We start from the raw sequence: 17,651 nt of genomic DNA, 5'->3' as shown, positions 1-17,651 counted from the left end.
TTGCGAGGAGGTATCCCTCGTGCCACTTCCTGGAATTTTGATGACGTCAAATTCCAAGAATTCCCGGGCGGGATTTTGAAACTTCAGCGACCAATTTTGGAAATTTGTATCAGGAGAACATGAATTGCGAGGAGGTATCCTTCGTGCCACTTCTTGGAAATCTGATGACGTCAAATTCCAAGAATTCCCGACGCGCGATTTTTGAAAATTTGTAACAGGAGAACATGAGTTGTGAGGAGGTATTCCTCGTACCACTTCTTGGAATTTTGATGACGTCAAATTCCAGGAATTCTCATGTTCTCTTGATACAAATTCTCTCTTTCGAATATGTAAATTTTATTTTTGTTGGGTTTGTAGGTAACAATAATTACACAATGATTGTTGATAAATTTTTCTTTATTTTCACCACTTTTCATACAGCGCATAACTTAACTAAACTTATTGTTTGATCACTTAATTACTAATATATAATGCAATTTACAATATTTCGACTTATTATAGTATGCTGTACATTTCTATACAAACTAATAATTAATTGACAAGTACAAGGTACATTTAAACAATCTTATTGAAATATACAATTGTATTTCATAATACATACAATTCTCACATTTTCTATTATAAATTATAAATACAATTCTACAATAATTTATCTTAATTAGAATAGCTTGTATTGTTGTCCAAATTTACAACAATACAAATTAAAAAATACAATAAATACGACAATACAAATACATTATATACTTTCGCATGTATACATCTCTAGTTTCTTTGCAATAACTTGTTCTCTGATACAATTCACAATATTTTCTAAATTATGCAGTTATCTTATAATAATTTATGTTTATAAACGTATACATGGATTCGTAATTGAAACGTGATGTACAAAAAAACCCTATCCTGATCTAATAAATAAAATATACAATTTGTACGATTATTGCACTACAGTCGTGGTCACTATGCTCGCTCAAAAATATAAAAATTAAGTTCCCATGTCGTTTTGGACCATGCGTCCTATACATGTGTCTTGTATGATGGAAGCGAAGGAACTGGAGGAAGCGATCGCTGACTCGCACCACTCAACTCGTTTTTAATAAAAATCTTCGTTTGATCTTGTACACGATATCCACAAATACCTGTAACAGAAAAACAATTTATATAAATATAATTAAAACACAGATTCTAAGGACTAACATTCAGTTATAAAATATGTATATTAATTTATACACTATTTGATAATATAAACTAATACTAATTTTCTAAAAATAAGGCGACAAATATTAATAAATAAATTTACACTAATTCTGTAATTTATACTATTATATAATTATACAATACGGTGGGGTCAAATTTGGTCCTATTAAAAGGACCAATTTAAAGTACAAACCGTATAGGTACAAATTATCCAATGAATTCACTTATCATTTCTTAGTGCAAAGAACGTTTCAATAATATATGAGATGAAAAATTATGAGACAACGTTAATTTCTGCATTATTAAGTCATGGTAATTAAGGGTTGAGTTTATGGTTTCTAATAAGGCGAACGTACGACCTTCATTACACCAATTTCACCGAAACTTGGCATAATTATAGGGAACCCTACAAGTAATAATTTTGCAAAATTATTGGACCTGTTTTCAGAAATAAAACAGAAATTCGCATTAAATTTTTCTTAATTTCTATTTAATTAACACAAAATTCAAAGATTTGAATATTTGAATACTGATATGAATATTTGAACATTGACAAGTTTGACAATTTACAAATATAGCAAATTGAAAAATTTAAACTTTGAAAATGTATAAATCTGAAAATTTTGTTCTTTAATTTAGTAATTTGGAATTATGAAATTTAGGTAATTTGAGAACCAATAAGTTCAAGATTAGAAAATGTAAAAATTTAAGAAGTGTGAAGTTGCAACTCTGACAATTTAAAAATTTGAAAATTTAACAACACATTTGGCGAATTGAAAATTTGAAAATTCAAAAGTTCGAGAATTCGAAAATTAAGAAATTCAGAAATTTGGAAATTTGTGAGTTTGGAAATTTGAGAGCTTGGAAATTCAGAAATTTGGAAATTTGTGAGTTTGGAAATTTGAGAATTTAGAAATTTGAGAATTTGGAAATTTGAGAGTTTGAAAATTTGAGAATTTGGAAATTTGAGAGTTTGGAAATTTGAGAGCTTGGAAATTTGCGAATTTGGAAATTTGGGAGTATAGAAATTTGGGAGTTTGAAAATTTGAGAGCTTTGAAATTTGAGTATTTGGAAATTTGAGAATTTGCAAATTTAAGAATTTGGAAATTTGAGAATTTAGAAATTTGAGAGCTTGGAAATTTGAGAGTTTGGAAATTTGAGAATTTGGAAATTTGAGAGCTTGGAAATTCAGAAATTTGGAAATTTGTGAGTTTGGAAATTTGAGAATTTAGAAATTTGGGAATTTGGAAATTTGAGAGTTTGAAAATTTGAGAATTTTGAAATTTGAGAGTTTGGAAATTTGAGAGCTTGGAAATTTGCGAATTTGGAAATTTGGGAGTATAGAAATTTGGGAGTTTGAAAATTTGAGAGCTTTGAAATTTGAGTATTTGGAAATTTGAGAATTTGCAAATTTAAGAATTTGGAAATTTGAGAATTTAGAAATTTGAGAGCTTGGAAATTTGAGAGTTTAGAAATTTGAGAATTTGGAAATTTGAGAGTTTGGAAATTTGAGAGCTTGGAAATTTGCGAATTTGGAAATTTGAGTTTGCAAATTTAAAAATTTGGAAATTTGAGAATTTGGATATTTGAGAGTTTGGAAATTTGCGAATTTGGAAATTTGAGAGTTTACAAATTTAAGAATTTGGAAATTTGAGAATTTGCAAATTTAAGAATTTGCAAATTTGAGAATTTGGAAATTTAAGAGCTTGGAAATTTGAGAATTTGCAAATTTGGTAATTAAAAACCAAAAATCAAAAGTGAAAAATTAAACTTGAATGAAAAACTATATTAAATTGCAAAATTATTATTTTTGCCCTTTAACCATGTCAATAAAATGATTACTTTTCGAATTTCCTATAATCGTGTTGCCTGGGACAAATCCATCGTATTGAACAGAGATAACATCATAATAAGAGAAATTTCATAATCTGCCCTGTACTAACAAATTGCAATTAACTAGTAATCAAGTTAACCGTTAACGGGTAGAACGAGGTCGGATCTAGCAGATGGGGAAATTTATATCAAAGTGCTCACCGACGCATGACTAATTAAACTTTGTTAGATTGACTAAGTTTAATTAACGTAAATTCGCGTGAAACAAAATTATCGTCGATGTGAATATTTTTACGTATTTGTTTTTTATAATCTCTATTCTACGCAGTTCCATGGTTAATTACGATGTTCTACGCCATTTTGTGCATGAAGAGAATAACCTCTACGAAAAGAAAATAAATTGAAACATATTAGACAAAATATATGACTTACATTATTCAATAGATCTTTTATTGACAAGAAAATATTCTATAAATATTTAAAGAAATTTTTTAGGACTAAAAATATTCTATAAATACTTCTAGAAATTTTCTAGAAACAAAAATATTCTAGAAATTATTTTGTTTCTTTATAGAATTAAAAATATTATTTAGCAGAAAAAGAAAATAGATTGAAACTTATTAGACAAAATATTACTTACACTTATTCAATAGAGTTTTTATTAAAAAGAAAATATTCTATAAATATTTATAGAAATCTTTTAAGATTAAAAATATTCTATAAGTACTTCTAGAAATTTTCTGGAAATAAAAATATTCTAAAAATTATTTTGTTTCTTTTTAGAATTAAAAATATTTGTTATCAGAAAAAGAAAATAAATTGAAATATATTGGACAAAATATTACTTACACTTATTCAATAGATTTTTTATTAAAAAGAAAATATTTTATAGATATTTTTAGAAATTTTCTAGAAATTAATTTGTTTCTTTTTAGAATTAAAAATATTTTTTATCAGAAATACAGAATTTATAATTAATTATTTATAAATATCTATGCTAAATGGCTTGTAATTAATAAAACCTAACTAGGTTACTTTGTACATTTTATGAAGGAAGTTAAACGTTACCCTATCAGCAAGCTAATTAACATAATTAATCACGAGATTAAGAGTGGCAAGTGCAAACGAAGAGTTAAATAACTTGCCTTGACTGAAACATTTTACGGAGGAAATTTACAGTAACCGTTATCAATACTTGCAATCCCATAGCTTCATTAAATAAAAATAATAATAAAAATAGAAAGGCGTTACTTTCAACTAACATCAAAGAAATTCTATTAAATTAATTGTTTGGTGAACAAATTTGCAAACAGCGAATGGTATTTTTAAATTTCAAATACAATTTCAGTTCCAATTTGCAGGTTTATACATTATATTTTATTTACTGAAGCTAAAAATCAATATGAGGTAGGTACAGTGTTTAGTGGCGCCATCTGTCAACGGATTCAAATAACAACTGTGAACCTTATCATCGTAAGTTAACTTTTCATGAAACTTCATAAAAAAATCGTACAAAATGTATAAACCATTTAAATATAGAAGATTTTAGTTTTTCCAGCACGTTTTTATTTGCAGAGTTATATTCTGTAATAACAAGTATGACAATTAAAATATTTCACTTTCAAATGTAACGGACGCGTGAAACGATTTAATTCTTTGTAAACTTACCGCGTATTTTTATAACATAAGTTGTCTTTATTCCGTTGTTTATTATTTATTAGTATTATTTGTTTAATAGTAAAAATGAAATAATAAATAGAAGTAGTATATTACAAGAATTGGTTTCTATATTCAGTAATGTAAAATGTAATATTCATACCATGTCGTACGATTTATGGTTATATCTTACGTGGTAAATGAACCATGGTGGAAAAAGATCGTAGAAAGTAACTCGTTTCAATTTAATTTTCTATTATAATTTTCCCAAGTTTCTTCTGGAGATTATTACAATAATAATAACAACACATAAATGTCTAACCTCAGCATAACATTAAATTATTTTGCTAAATTAAATTTGCGAAACGACGATGCATCTACCAGATGCAATTGCGTGCTGTACTGCAGCGCTATCTTCTGATTCATTTCGGAACTAACACAAATAGAATTAAGCGGTGAAATTTCCTCAACTCAAAATCAGATAAAATAAAAGATATTTATGTATTAGATTCTTCAGAAAGTTTCACAAGTTTCATGTTCTTATGGAAAAAAAAGTAGAAAATTCTGAACAACAGAAGTTTATTGGTTTAAAAAAGAAGCCCTTTAAGGTTGCGCGCAGTTTTCACGGTAAGCTTGGTGCATAAATAAAGACTGTTAATAAAAAAAAATTCAATCAATATTTATATGCGACCCTTTAAAGCAGTCGAAAAAAAAATATTAATTTAGACTCCCGATGTCGATATTTTATTGGAAAGTGATTTTAATTATTAACAGTTCGTTTTAAATGAAAATAAAAATAGAAGAGAATTTTATAAAGGTATTAACGTAGTTATAAAGTCTCGTGGTGATTTATAGTCGATAGCCATGCGTTTTAGTTTAATTAATATTTTAAGCGGAATTGAAAAATTATTTTTACTTAAAACAGAATTTTGTATTATTTATGTTTTTCAATATCGTCTAATACTATCTTTTAGTATTTTATTATTTATTAAAATAATTAAATTATTTATATTATTAGTATAATTAATTAGAAATAAATTTTATATATTCAAAAAATTTCAATCAACAATTTTATAAATTTTGTATTTAATAATTTATACTAACTTGATGTTAATTTGAATAAATTAAAAAATTTTAATAATTGCAAGCAAATGCAATTATGCTAACACCCCTTTATGATTAGTGTAAAATAAAAATTATTAAAATATGCTGGTGCCTTTTATTGTAACCTCATTAAATATTATTTATGTCATTTATGTATTATAAAATATAAATGTGACTGAATTTAACGCCACAAAAATATAATTAAATTAGTTATAATATATTATATAATAATAATATAAACTATATAATAATATTATATAATATAATATATTATAATTATAATTAATTATAATACAATACAGCTACGATGAAATATATTTATTATACAATATATCTATAATTAAATTTAATTACCATACCAATATAAAAATGATTAAATTTAATTATTGTATAATAAAAATATAATAAAATTAAAATATGATGTAACACATGTACAATTAAATGTAAGTGCATCTTTTTGACAGCAAAAAATTGTACATTCTGTAATTATCATTGCTCATCTGGACCGAGGATATGATATTTTGTGCATTGAAAAGGAAGGACATCGAATCGTGAGACAGTCTAGCTACCCACTTCACCGGACACGTGTGTAATCCCCAGAAATAGTTGTCCCCAAGTCGACCCAATTTACCCGACCTGTCTACCTGCCACCTTGCTATGTTCCACTTAAAATTTCCAATGAAAACACGCATTTAATGAATTGTCCGATTTTCAAATTCCTAGTTCTCTCAAATTTTACAAATTTCAAATCTGGATTTACAGACTTGCAAATTCTTAAGTTTCATCCTCTAGTTTCCAAATTTTTCAATTTTTCAATTATTCGAATTTCCCATTTTCCAATTTTCCAATTTTCCAATTTTTCAATTTTTCAATTTTTCAATTTTTCAATTTTTCAATTTTTCAATTTTTCGATTTTTCTAATTGTCACTTTTTCAATTTTTAACTTTTCCAAATTTTCCAAATTTCAAACATTCAAATTTCCAAATTTACAATTTTTGATTATCAAAATTTTCAAAATCCAAATTTTCCAAATTTAAAATTTAAAATTTCCAAATTTCAAATTCCCCGATTTCCCAATTTTTGATTGTCAAAATTTTCAAAATTCAAGTTTCCAAATTTTCAAATTTTCAAACTCTCCAATTTCCCAATTTTCAATTTTTGTTTGTCAAAATTCAAATTGATCAAATTGCTAATTTTTCAAATTTATAAACTAAAATTGAAAAATATTCAAGTTATAACGTGGGAATATATTCTGCACATAATCTTTTGTTTATTATTCAGAAAGAATACTGTGGTATAGTACAGTGGATTCTCGTTATACTGCCACCGTTCACGTACTACTGAATCGTCTATCATTGTAATGTACGAAGATCTATGAATATTCACGAAGATCCACGAAGATTTACGAAGATCTACAAAGATCTACGAGGATCTACGAAGATCCATGAAGGTCCACGAAGATCTATGTAGATCCCCGAATATCCACGAAAATCAATGAAGACTCACGAAGATCACCGAAGATCACCGTATATGTCCAAACAATGTATAATACATACTAAATACATTTGTAAGCTGTTCTTACCGTATCGTAGTAATATAACAAGGATCTCCTGTAATGAACCATCTCAAAATGCAACGCTTTACGTTTGTTTAAAATTTAAGATAATCCATTCCCAAAAATGATGACGATAAACAAACAAAGCAACGTAAAATTTAAATACACTGAATATTCAAAACAAAGTAGTGATAAAAATCGAATCAATGATCATCAAAAGATAAGATAGTGCTAAGTGAAAAGTACATGCAACTTCCCCTCCGATAAATGAGACGGATTCCATCAATGCGAAAATCCTTGGGAAGTGAGGCTAATTACTAATTAGTAAGGCGAATGTAGAAACGCGGAATAATTAACACGAACGAGCAAGCACTGTGCGAATTGTTTAACTACATGTCGCTCAGTTATAACTAGTTTAATCTCGAAGAAATTCCTATTTCATTGATGATTAACGTTTAATCCTTTCATTACTAATGACGTATATATACGTCACTGGATGTGTAGAGAACCAATGCGAGGTGTCAATGCGATTATATTAATTGTATATATTATGCGTTTCGAAAGGAATTCAATGATGTGGAAAATTCTATGAATATTAATTTGTGGAACGCTTTTTATTGATAGTGGAGAATTATTGGTGCGATTAGTATGTTTTATTTATATTTGCTGTAAGATGTAGAGGACTGAATTTTGTAATTTTTGTGTAATCAAAATTTTTAACTTTTATAGATGTAGAAATTGAAAAATTTCAAATTTTACAAATTCTCAAATTTTCAAATTTCCAACTTTTCAAATTTTCAAATTTCCAAATTTGCAGATTCTCAAATTTTAAAAAATTTTCAAATGTACAAATTTTCAAAATTCCAAATTCTCAAATTTCCAAATTTCTTAAATTCTTAAATTTCTAAATTCTCAAATTTCCAAATTCTCAAATTTCCAAATTCTCAAATTTCCAAATTCTCAAATTTCCAAATTCACAAATTTCCAAATTCTCAAATATCCAAATTCTCTAATTTCCAAATCCACAAATTTCAAAATTTCTTAAATATTAAAATTCTCAAATTTCCAAATTCTCAAATTTCCAAATTCTCAAATTTTTAAATTCTTAAATTTCCAAATTCTCAAATTTCCAAATTCTCAAATTTCTAAATTCTTAAATTTCCAAATTCTCAAATTTCCAAATTGTCAAACTTCCACATTCATAAATTTCCAAATTCTCAAATATCCAAATTCTCAAATTTCCAAATCCTCAAATATTAAAATTCTCAAATTTCCAAATTCACAAATTTCCAAATTCTCAAATTTCCAAATTCTCAAATTTCTAAATTCTTAGATTTCCAAATCCTCAAATTTCCAAATTGTTAAACTTCCATATTCATAAATTTCCAAATTCTCATATTCACAAATTTCCAAATTCATAAATTTCCAAATTCATAAATTTCCAAATTCATAAATTTCCAAATTCATAAATTTCCAAATTCTCAAATTTCCAAATTCACAAATTTCTAAATTCTTAAATTTCCAAATCCTCAAATTTCCAAATTGTCAAACTTCCATATTCATAAATTTCCAAATTCTCAAATTTCTAAATTCTTAAATTTCCAAATTCATAAATTTCCAAATTCATAAATTTCCAAATTCACAAATTTCCAAATTCACAAATTTCCAAATTCACAAATTTCCAAATTCACAAATTTCCAAATTCTCAAATTTCCAAATTCTCAAACTTCCAAACTCTCAAATTTCTAAATTCTCAAATTTCCAAACTCTCAAATTTCCAAATTTTGTTGTCCTCAATTTCCCAAATTTCTAAATCGTCAAATTTTTGAACTTGGAAACCTCAAGCAAATAGAATTACCAATAAATTGTTAAATAATAAAATAGTAAAATAATAATGAAATACACCACTGAAGTAGTAAAGTGAAATAAAGTAGTAAAATAATAACATGATAGTACCGTAACAAAGTACTACTATACTAGTACAGTTGTAAGAAACTAGTATAGTAATACCTCGAAACAAGTATAGTAATACCTAAAATCAGTAATAAAAAAATAAAATCAAGGTTGAAAACTGTAGGTCCTCAAGGCTCAATACCGACCGACTCTCCGTGCGCACCCTGCAAGTCCAGCAACCTCTCGTTTCCTGATGTGAAGGAACTCCTTCCCCGAAATTATTTCAGCTTTCATCTGCACATTTCGGCTCTTGTACCAGTTAACAGATAATCGTTTTCATTTACGTGCCATCGGTCGCGAAGTCCAATTTTCCTATCGATACCTAAACGAGCCTCCCTCTGTCCGTGTTCCACCAATACGCAGCGAGACGGAAATCGTATTTCAATGGAACCGGTCTCGAGCGGTGATCGGGAACAAGGTAAAGGAGAGTGACTCTATAAAAATGTCCTCTGGCGAACGCCATCGAGCTAGTGGAAATCCATAGTTATAGATATTCTCCCCCAGCCCGTCGCGCCACCCTGTCGTCGAAGGGAAATGTTTCACTTCTAACCGTGTGCGTGTCTCCCCGTGTGTGTACACGTGTGTGTACTCTGTGGTAGCCGGGTTAGCGTACACGTCCATGAGAGTGAACGTGTACACAAGCAATGGCGCACCCTTTGTGCTAAAATTAGAAGTGACGAAGCGTATACTCACTTCGCTGGCTTCGAGCTTTTATTCACTGGCGTTTAGACATAACGTGTAGCAGGGCTTTTTCAATGGCACCGACAGAGACAGACAAATGGATGACGGAGAGACCACGATGATCAACGGACAAGAACAGAGATACACCTTCCGTACGAAGGAGAGAGAGATATGTGGTCGCGATGAAGATGGATAGGTGAACGGGGTTAAAAGGAACATGGGGGAAACACGGCAGGGGTTAATCGCTAGGAAATGTTCCAAAGGGATTCTGGCACACCTATTTACCTTGTTTCGTTTTTCTTTTTCTTGTTTTGCTATGCTTGCTTGCGGTTTACGATTTTTAGAATTTTATTGTGGAGACAAAGTTTGGGTAGAGCTTTATTTATAAAGTTTTTTTTTTGTGGAACGGATTTGATTTTTTGGTGGAATACACTTAGGCAAAAGGATGATGATGAGTGACAGTCATGGCATAGTTCAAAATTCTAGGGATTAGGAAAATTCTAAGAAAAGTATAAGGGTTCTAAGGGGTCTTATTGTTTAGAAGCTATTTGTGGTTTATGACAAGATAAGGGAACCTAGGGTTGATGGAGGGTGTAACAAAATTTAGAAAAAAATTAGAAATCAAGGAAGTAAAAAACTTAAAAACTTAGACATTTGCCAACACTGAAATTCTGATATTGAAAATTGAAAAACATGAGAACCATAAGTTTGCAAACATATTAATTCGAAAATAGAAATTGGAAAACTTGAAAATTCAGACAAGAACCTAGAAACAAACAGTTCAAAAAATAATAAGAATCCTGTTACCAAAAAGACCCAACAAAACTCTAGAAAAAGACTCCAATGAGACACCAGAAGTTTTCCGTACCCTCCAACTTCAATATTTGCCATCGATAAAATTAATCCGACTTCTCAAGATCTTGAAATAATCAGATAATCAAACACTTATGTAAAAAAGTCCTAACGTATCGAATGATAAGTGTGCTTGAAAGATATTGATTTTTTGTGCGATATATCACCATTCAGTTAATACTACGAATTTCACCACACCCTGTATACAGGGTGTCTCACAACTGTAGGTCTCTGAAATGGGGGTTAGCTAACGTGATTCTGAATAAGATTTTCCTTTGCAAAAATGGGGTTTCAAGCTTCATTTCTGAGTTATTAAGGAAAAGCATGGACCAATCAGAGCGCGAGGATTACGTATGCGCAGACGCGAGAGCGACAGCTTCGGATAACGCGTAGTTATCCAACGCACGGTAATCCAACACGTAGTAATGCAACGCGTGGTAATGGAACGCGTGGTAATCCTATGGGTAGTGATCCAACGCGTAGTAATTCAGCGCTTGGATATTCAACGCGTGTTAGTCCAACGCGTAGTAATGCAACGCGTGGTAATTCTAAGCGTAGGAATCTAACACGTGGTAATCCAACGCGTAGTAATATAGCGTGTGGATATCCAACGCGTAGTAGTCTAGCGCGTGCATATTCAACGCGTAGTAATTCAACGCGTAATAATGCAACGCGTGGTAATTCTAAGCGTAGGAATCTAATGCGTGGGCATCTAACGCGTAGTAATCCAGCGTGTGGATATCTAACGCGTAGTAATTCAGCGCTTGGATATTCAACGCGTGTTAGTCCAACGCGTGGTAATTCTAAGCGTAGGAATCTATCGCGTGGTAATCTAACGCGTAGTTAACCAACGCGTAGTAATCCAACGCGTAGTAGTACAGCGTGTGGATATCCAACGCGTAGTAGTTAGCGCGTGCATATTCAACGCGTAGTAATTCAACGTGTAATAATGCAACGCGTGGTAATTCTAAGCGTAGGAATCTAATGCGTGGGAATCTAACGCGTAGTTAACCAACGCGTAGTAATCCAACGCGTAGTAGTACAGCGTGTGAATATCCAACGCGTAGTAATCTAGTGTATGCATATTCAACGCGTAATAATGCAACGCGTGGTAATTCTAAGCGTAGGAATCTAACGCGTGTGATATCTAACGCGTAGCAATCCAACGCTTGGATATTCAACGCGTGTTAGTCCAACGCGTAGTAATGCAACGCGTGGCAATTCTAAGCGTAGGAATCTAACGCGTAGTTAACCAACGCGTAGTTAACCAACGCGTAGTAATCCAACGCGTAATAATTCAACGCGTAACAATCCTCGCGCTCTGATTGATTCGTGTTTTTCCTTAATAATTCAAAAACGAGGTTTCAAACCCCATTTTTGCAAAAGGAAATCTTATTCAGAATCACGTCAGCTACCCCCCATTTCAGGGAACTACACTAATTGTGAGACACCTTGTAGCGCAAGTTAACACAGTGGAATCAGCCGTAGCTAGTCAGACGCGGTAATCGAAACTTTAAGCAATAAGCGACGTTAACGCGACGATATTTATTTCCTTTCTCAATCTCGTTTTTTATGAACGGTACTAAAACACTGTTAGATAAAAAACAAACGATCGGCTTAATCGAATGATCGATACAACGCGTTGACGTGTAACAGAGCTTTCGAACGCGACATTTATTTTATTAACGATCGTTTACTTTCATCCTGGCAATTATTTACGGTTTTGTTTTCACGCTGGATCGTTGGCCTGACTGTTCCGATGGGAAAATACGATTGACCATAAAATTCTACTACTATCGGGGCATTTTTAACACGAATCGAAAGTGATATTTCCCTGTTGATTCCAACAAAAAACGATGTTCGTTATAGAAAAAATTTGATTGCAAAATGTTTGACATTGCTGAAATGCTTTCATATTTTTTTTCAGGGAATGTTTGAAAATTCAGAGTAATTGGAGATCTATTGGCTAGGGATTAAATATGGACTAGTTGAAATATACACGAAATGTAAGTGCAGCAATACACATATGTAGAATCATTTATGGATTTCATTCTAGAGAAAATAGTATGAAACTATCATTCAGAAAAAAATATCACAACAATCAGATAATTTACTATTGTTAATATGTTGTCTTCTCGAATGTGTAATTTTACTTATTTTAATTCCATAAATACCGATGTATATCTTTTATAATTAACATTTTTTTTAAATTCAAGTTTTCATTTGTAAAAATCAGTTTTAACTGTAAGTTAAATGTTTAACTTAGTGTTAACTTTTTTCCAAACTATAATAAAAGTAAAGCTTCAAACCTATTTCTTTTTAATGTAATTACAAACGTGGACATACAATACTCGTGCATTAGGTCATCGGTATTTTAACATTACTACGATATATCGAAGAATGAAATGAACGATGAAATTCGAAGTGACAGTCAATTCAAGATCGTCCTATGATGACAGGCTCCTTTAACTCGCAATTAACTTCAATTTATCCCATAATAAAACGCCATCGCAAACATGGTTCGACGCGATAATAAATTTCCAAGCAAAGGATGCTAATAGAACGTCCTTAAAGATTGAAAAAGTAATGGCGAACAACAGCGTTCATGGTTCCTAATTCCATTTCTCGTAACAACGTTTCTGACTGTCTCTGATAGAATTTTCTTCTTCGTTTCAACAATCTTACAGTTCGATACGAGAACAATTTTCTTTTTGCATCGGGAAGAAAAATGTTGTGTAATAGAATTTGTATTGATTGTGAAAGATTTATTTCTTCGCATCAATGATTTTGATGTATCATTAAATTATTTTAATGATGTTAATACACGAAGTTGAGGGAACAATACTCTTCAATTTTTCTAATGGTAAATTATTTGCTGAGTTTTGTTTTGTATGGGTTATTACTTTTGGATGAGTTACTGCTTTCTTTTGGAGCATGTAAGGTTTAATAATTAGGAAACATAGAAATAACAAGAACTTTATTGAATACTTTTTAAAATTAAAAATTTGGAAATTTAGTAAATTATTAAGGAAAATATACAAAACTAGAATTTAGCAACGTGCATTTATCAATTTTTAAAATTGGGAATTTAGAAATTTGGACATTTGGAAAATTAAAATTTTGAATCCTGAGAAATTTTGGAATTTAAAAATTTAGAAAAATATAACTTTCGCAAATCACAAGTTTTGTAAACTACAATTTTGGAAAATTAGAAGAACAATTAAAGCTTTGAAAACTCAGAAGTCTGAAAAATTAAAAATTTCACAGCATAGAAATTAAAAAATTTTTTAAATTGAAAAATTTGAAATATTATAAAATCTAAAAGTTAAAAATTATAAACCTTAAAAGATAAAAAGATAAAAAATTTGTAAATTTAAAAGGTTGAGAAATTACAAATTTTTAAAAATAAAACTATAAAAACAAAAAATTAAAAATTAGTAAAGCAAGAAATTTAAAAACTTCTTAATATAAGAATATAATAACGAAGATTGTTAATCACTAAGTATCACTAGACGTATGTTTTCACTTCCGATAATAAATCGGTCAATTTCCATCTTCATCCTCTTTATTATTCGAAGAAGAAAAATTCCTATGCGTATAGGATGCAACAGGGTGACATTTCGAGCGTGCACGCACGAGGGTGAGATAAATATATTCGCGTAAACCAAGCGACCCCAACTTATATTTTCAATAGAAAAGACAGTTGACGTAAATCGATTCTTATCCCCTTCGAAGCATCTTTTTTCTTTTTTTGCAAACCTGCAGAAATACCATGCAAAAATGTACATCTTTATTTAAGAAGGTAACCCTGCTTTATCGGCCATTTTTAACTTCTATTTATCTAGCAATTAATTTATATATGAAAATTAATTTATATAGCAAAAATTATATAGCAAACTTAGTGTTTGTATTCATATTTTGAGACATAACTATATCTATGTTATTTATATTTAGCAAAAAAAATATATTAATGTTATTTATATTTAGGTATATGAACATATCTCTGTCATTAACACTAGTTTTACGGGTAATTTTGACGCATTTCGAATTTTTTTTAGGAAAATTACAAAAACCGGTCGCATTTTTGTTTTATCTTGTACTGACTTTTATCCATTGAACGAGGTGAATATATATTGAGGTCTATTTTCTTCAAAAGCATTGAAATATTGAAATTTGCTATGTGGTGTACCTATTTCTACGGATGTGCGTCAATTTGACGCGATCGTAATGTAAATAAAATTTTTAGTAAATTAGTTTTACCCATGCAAAAATTACAACAATAATAAATATGAATGCACTGATAATACCTTATAAACGACGGACTTCGCCAGTCCAAAGTCGTATACTGCCGGCTCAGTCGGTATGCCGGTTCGGACCCGGGGTCGCAGTACAAATCGCAATTCACAGAGTAGGGGAAGTAAAAATATGAATGTAGAGTAATGAAGTAATGTACTAAAATATTATTGAATAATAAAAACATTCTATAATTATATATCTCTTATTTTCATTTCTTACTTGTAGTGTTTATATTGCTTTCTAAGTGGTTGTTTTTCTTTAAATGTATTTGTTCATGCGTCAAATTGACGCGTGTTTGTAGAGATAGGTATAAAATGTTCGTAAACCTAGTGTTAAGAGACTAAAATATTTGTATCAAAAATATAAAGTGACGAAGCACCATAAAAATGTAAACAGCATTACATTATATAATATAATGCTAAAACGTAATTTCATTTTCGAGCAACGTTACATTAAATGAAAAAAGTGAAAAATGGTTCTCCGATGAAATTATAGAACTCATCATGAATTGAAGTAAATAAATTCATTCCAAGGCAACAGTAGCTACTCCTTTATGACAACCACTTAATTAATAACGTCGTGAATAATTCAACATCTTAATTACTGCTAGGAATATTTTGTACAACTTCCTGCGATCGTTAATTATCCTTGGGAATAAATTTTTATGTAAATTAACGAAGAAGGAAATAATGTAGTTCCCCGTTTGGCATGATACGGTAAATTACGATATTTTAATCGAGCAACAATGACATTAAACTCCAATTTTCGATTTAACAATTGAATTAAACAAATTTTAATAGAACGATATAGGTCGCATTTATTTGATCGTTATTCTCAATTATTATCAACATAAAGTTTTAATCAATCGACGAGCGCTAATGAAGCAATCTCGCTTAATTTACTAAATCATTAACGGTTAATTTCTATGGATTATTATTTAGATTGCTCGTACAACGATGGCCGGTATAATCTTGTGAAAATGTGTCTCCTTTATGGTCCACGATTAATCAACTAATAGGGAATTAATTGATTAATAATAAAACACGATATACTTGATTATCTTCAATTTATAGCCCATTCAATTCATAATGAGATGATTAATATCGGTGCGATACGTATTTAATTAAGCGTTATAAATATTTTAGAATAAGTACATATGCCCGTGAACGTTTCGATGAATTGTAATAGTGTTTTGATAGCGTGTCGATTAATGTTTGTACTTCGTGTGATCATTTCGATGTACAAGGTAAAAGTAAACATCAGACCACTTGAAAGCCGAAGAAAAAAGAGCACGGAATACGTGTGTTACAAAGAATACTTAAGATAAAACGATCGGTGATAAGTAGACTGATAAGCGAGCTACACGCGAGTCTTAATTTTTCGTTTGTCAACATCGACGATAACTCATCTACCTACTTACATTACTGATATTCTAATCGATCATTGTGTATTTTTGAAACGTTTGTTGGAGTGGGAATTTGAGTAGGATTTTGGAAATTTTGGAACGCGCGAAATTGCGAATTTGGGAACTTTGAAATTGAACAATTTGTACTGTGGAGTTTAAAAAAATAAACATGAGAGAATTCGGAAATTTTGAGAGAGAAAAGAGTTCAGGTTGGAGGATTTCTAGGGTGGAAGATTAGAAACTTGCAAGCTTAATATGTCAGGAAATGGAAATTATAGAATTGAGAAGTTTGAAAATTTAAAAAGTTAAGAATTTAGAAAGCAAGATTTAAGAGCTAAGAAATGTTAAAAATACTCAGAAATTTGTAACCTTAAAAACTGGAAACCTTAAAGATTCGGAATCTTAAACCTTTTAAAGGTTTAAAACTTCCAAAACATAGGAACACAGTAATCAACACATTTATTAATTTACAAACTACATTTCAACAAAAATTATAACTACAATCAGCTAATATAAAAACATGCTACCTCAGAAATTTCAGAATACAATTTCAACAGCTAAAAACTTGCGACCTCAAAAATTGGGAGATCTTAAAATTATAATATCCTGAAATTTCAAAACAGTACTTACTACGTAAATTTGTTTTGCAGCATTGCACGAATATAGCAGACAATTTGCAAATAAATAGTCGCGATATTAAAAAGGGCAGTCATGAAAACTCTCCAAATCACGATTGTTCCCCGAATATCTATATCTGATTCGTCGATGTAATTAAACGCCAGTAACCGGCAACATTCGATTAAAAATTGCATAGCCGCTATCGTAAAACGATTGAAATATTCAGTTTGACGTAACACCGCTCTTTATCTGTGCGAAAACACACGTTTCTCGGGCAACAGCCAACAATAATAACGATACAGGATCATCCGTATCGCGCCATAATACAGATTGATCTGAATATATGGCAACAGATACTCGTATTTATTAAATGCTTGTTGTTAAATACAAACATCCGCGAACCGAAGAAAAAAATCCTTACAGAAATATTTATTGAATAATGATGCAATGAGAAATGTTTACAGTGATGCATTTTTTGCTGGTTTTAAGAAAATTTCTTACTA

The 17,651-nt window shown here is 30.0% G+C and overlaps 1 protein-coding gene and 1 long non-coding RNA gene across 3 annotated transcripts in view; one reads left to right on the top strand and one right to left on the bottom strand.

Moving 5' to 3' along the window:
- Positions 1-382: 382 nt before the first annotated feature.
- Positions 383-17,651, bottom strand: part of Pka-C1 (Protein kinase, cAMP-dependent, catalytic subunit 1) — a 69,433-nt gene continuing 52,164 nt past the window's right edge. Inside the window, exon 6 of one of the 2 annotated variants that reach the window (XR_013037933.1) lies at positions 383-1,136. The gene's annotated coding sequence lies outside the window, so the exon portion shown is untranslated. The remainder of the gene's footprint in view (positions 1,137-17,651) is intronic. The other variant, XM_012292286.2, reaches the window with a different exon arrangement.
- On the top strand, positions 5,133-7,438 carry LOC143264308 (uncharacterized). The gene is made up of 3 exons (XR_013037934.1): positions 5,133-5,311; positions 6,253-6,373; positions 7,070-7,438. It is a non-coding gene; the product is annotated as an uncharacterized LOC143264308 (long non-coding RNA).

This window comes from Megachile rotundata, chromosome 4, assembly GCF_050947335.1.
Source record: "Megachile rotundata isolate GNS110a chromosome 4, iyMegRotu1, whole genome shotgun sequence".
Classification (NCBI taxonomy): Eukaryota; Metazoa; Arthropoda; class Insecta; order Hymenoptera; family Megachilidae; genus Megachile; species Megachile rotundata.
Note: the sequence above shows the minus strand (reverse complement) of the source record. Positions and strands in the feature narration are given on the sequence as shown.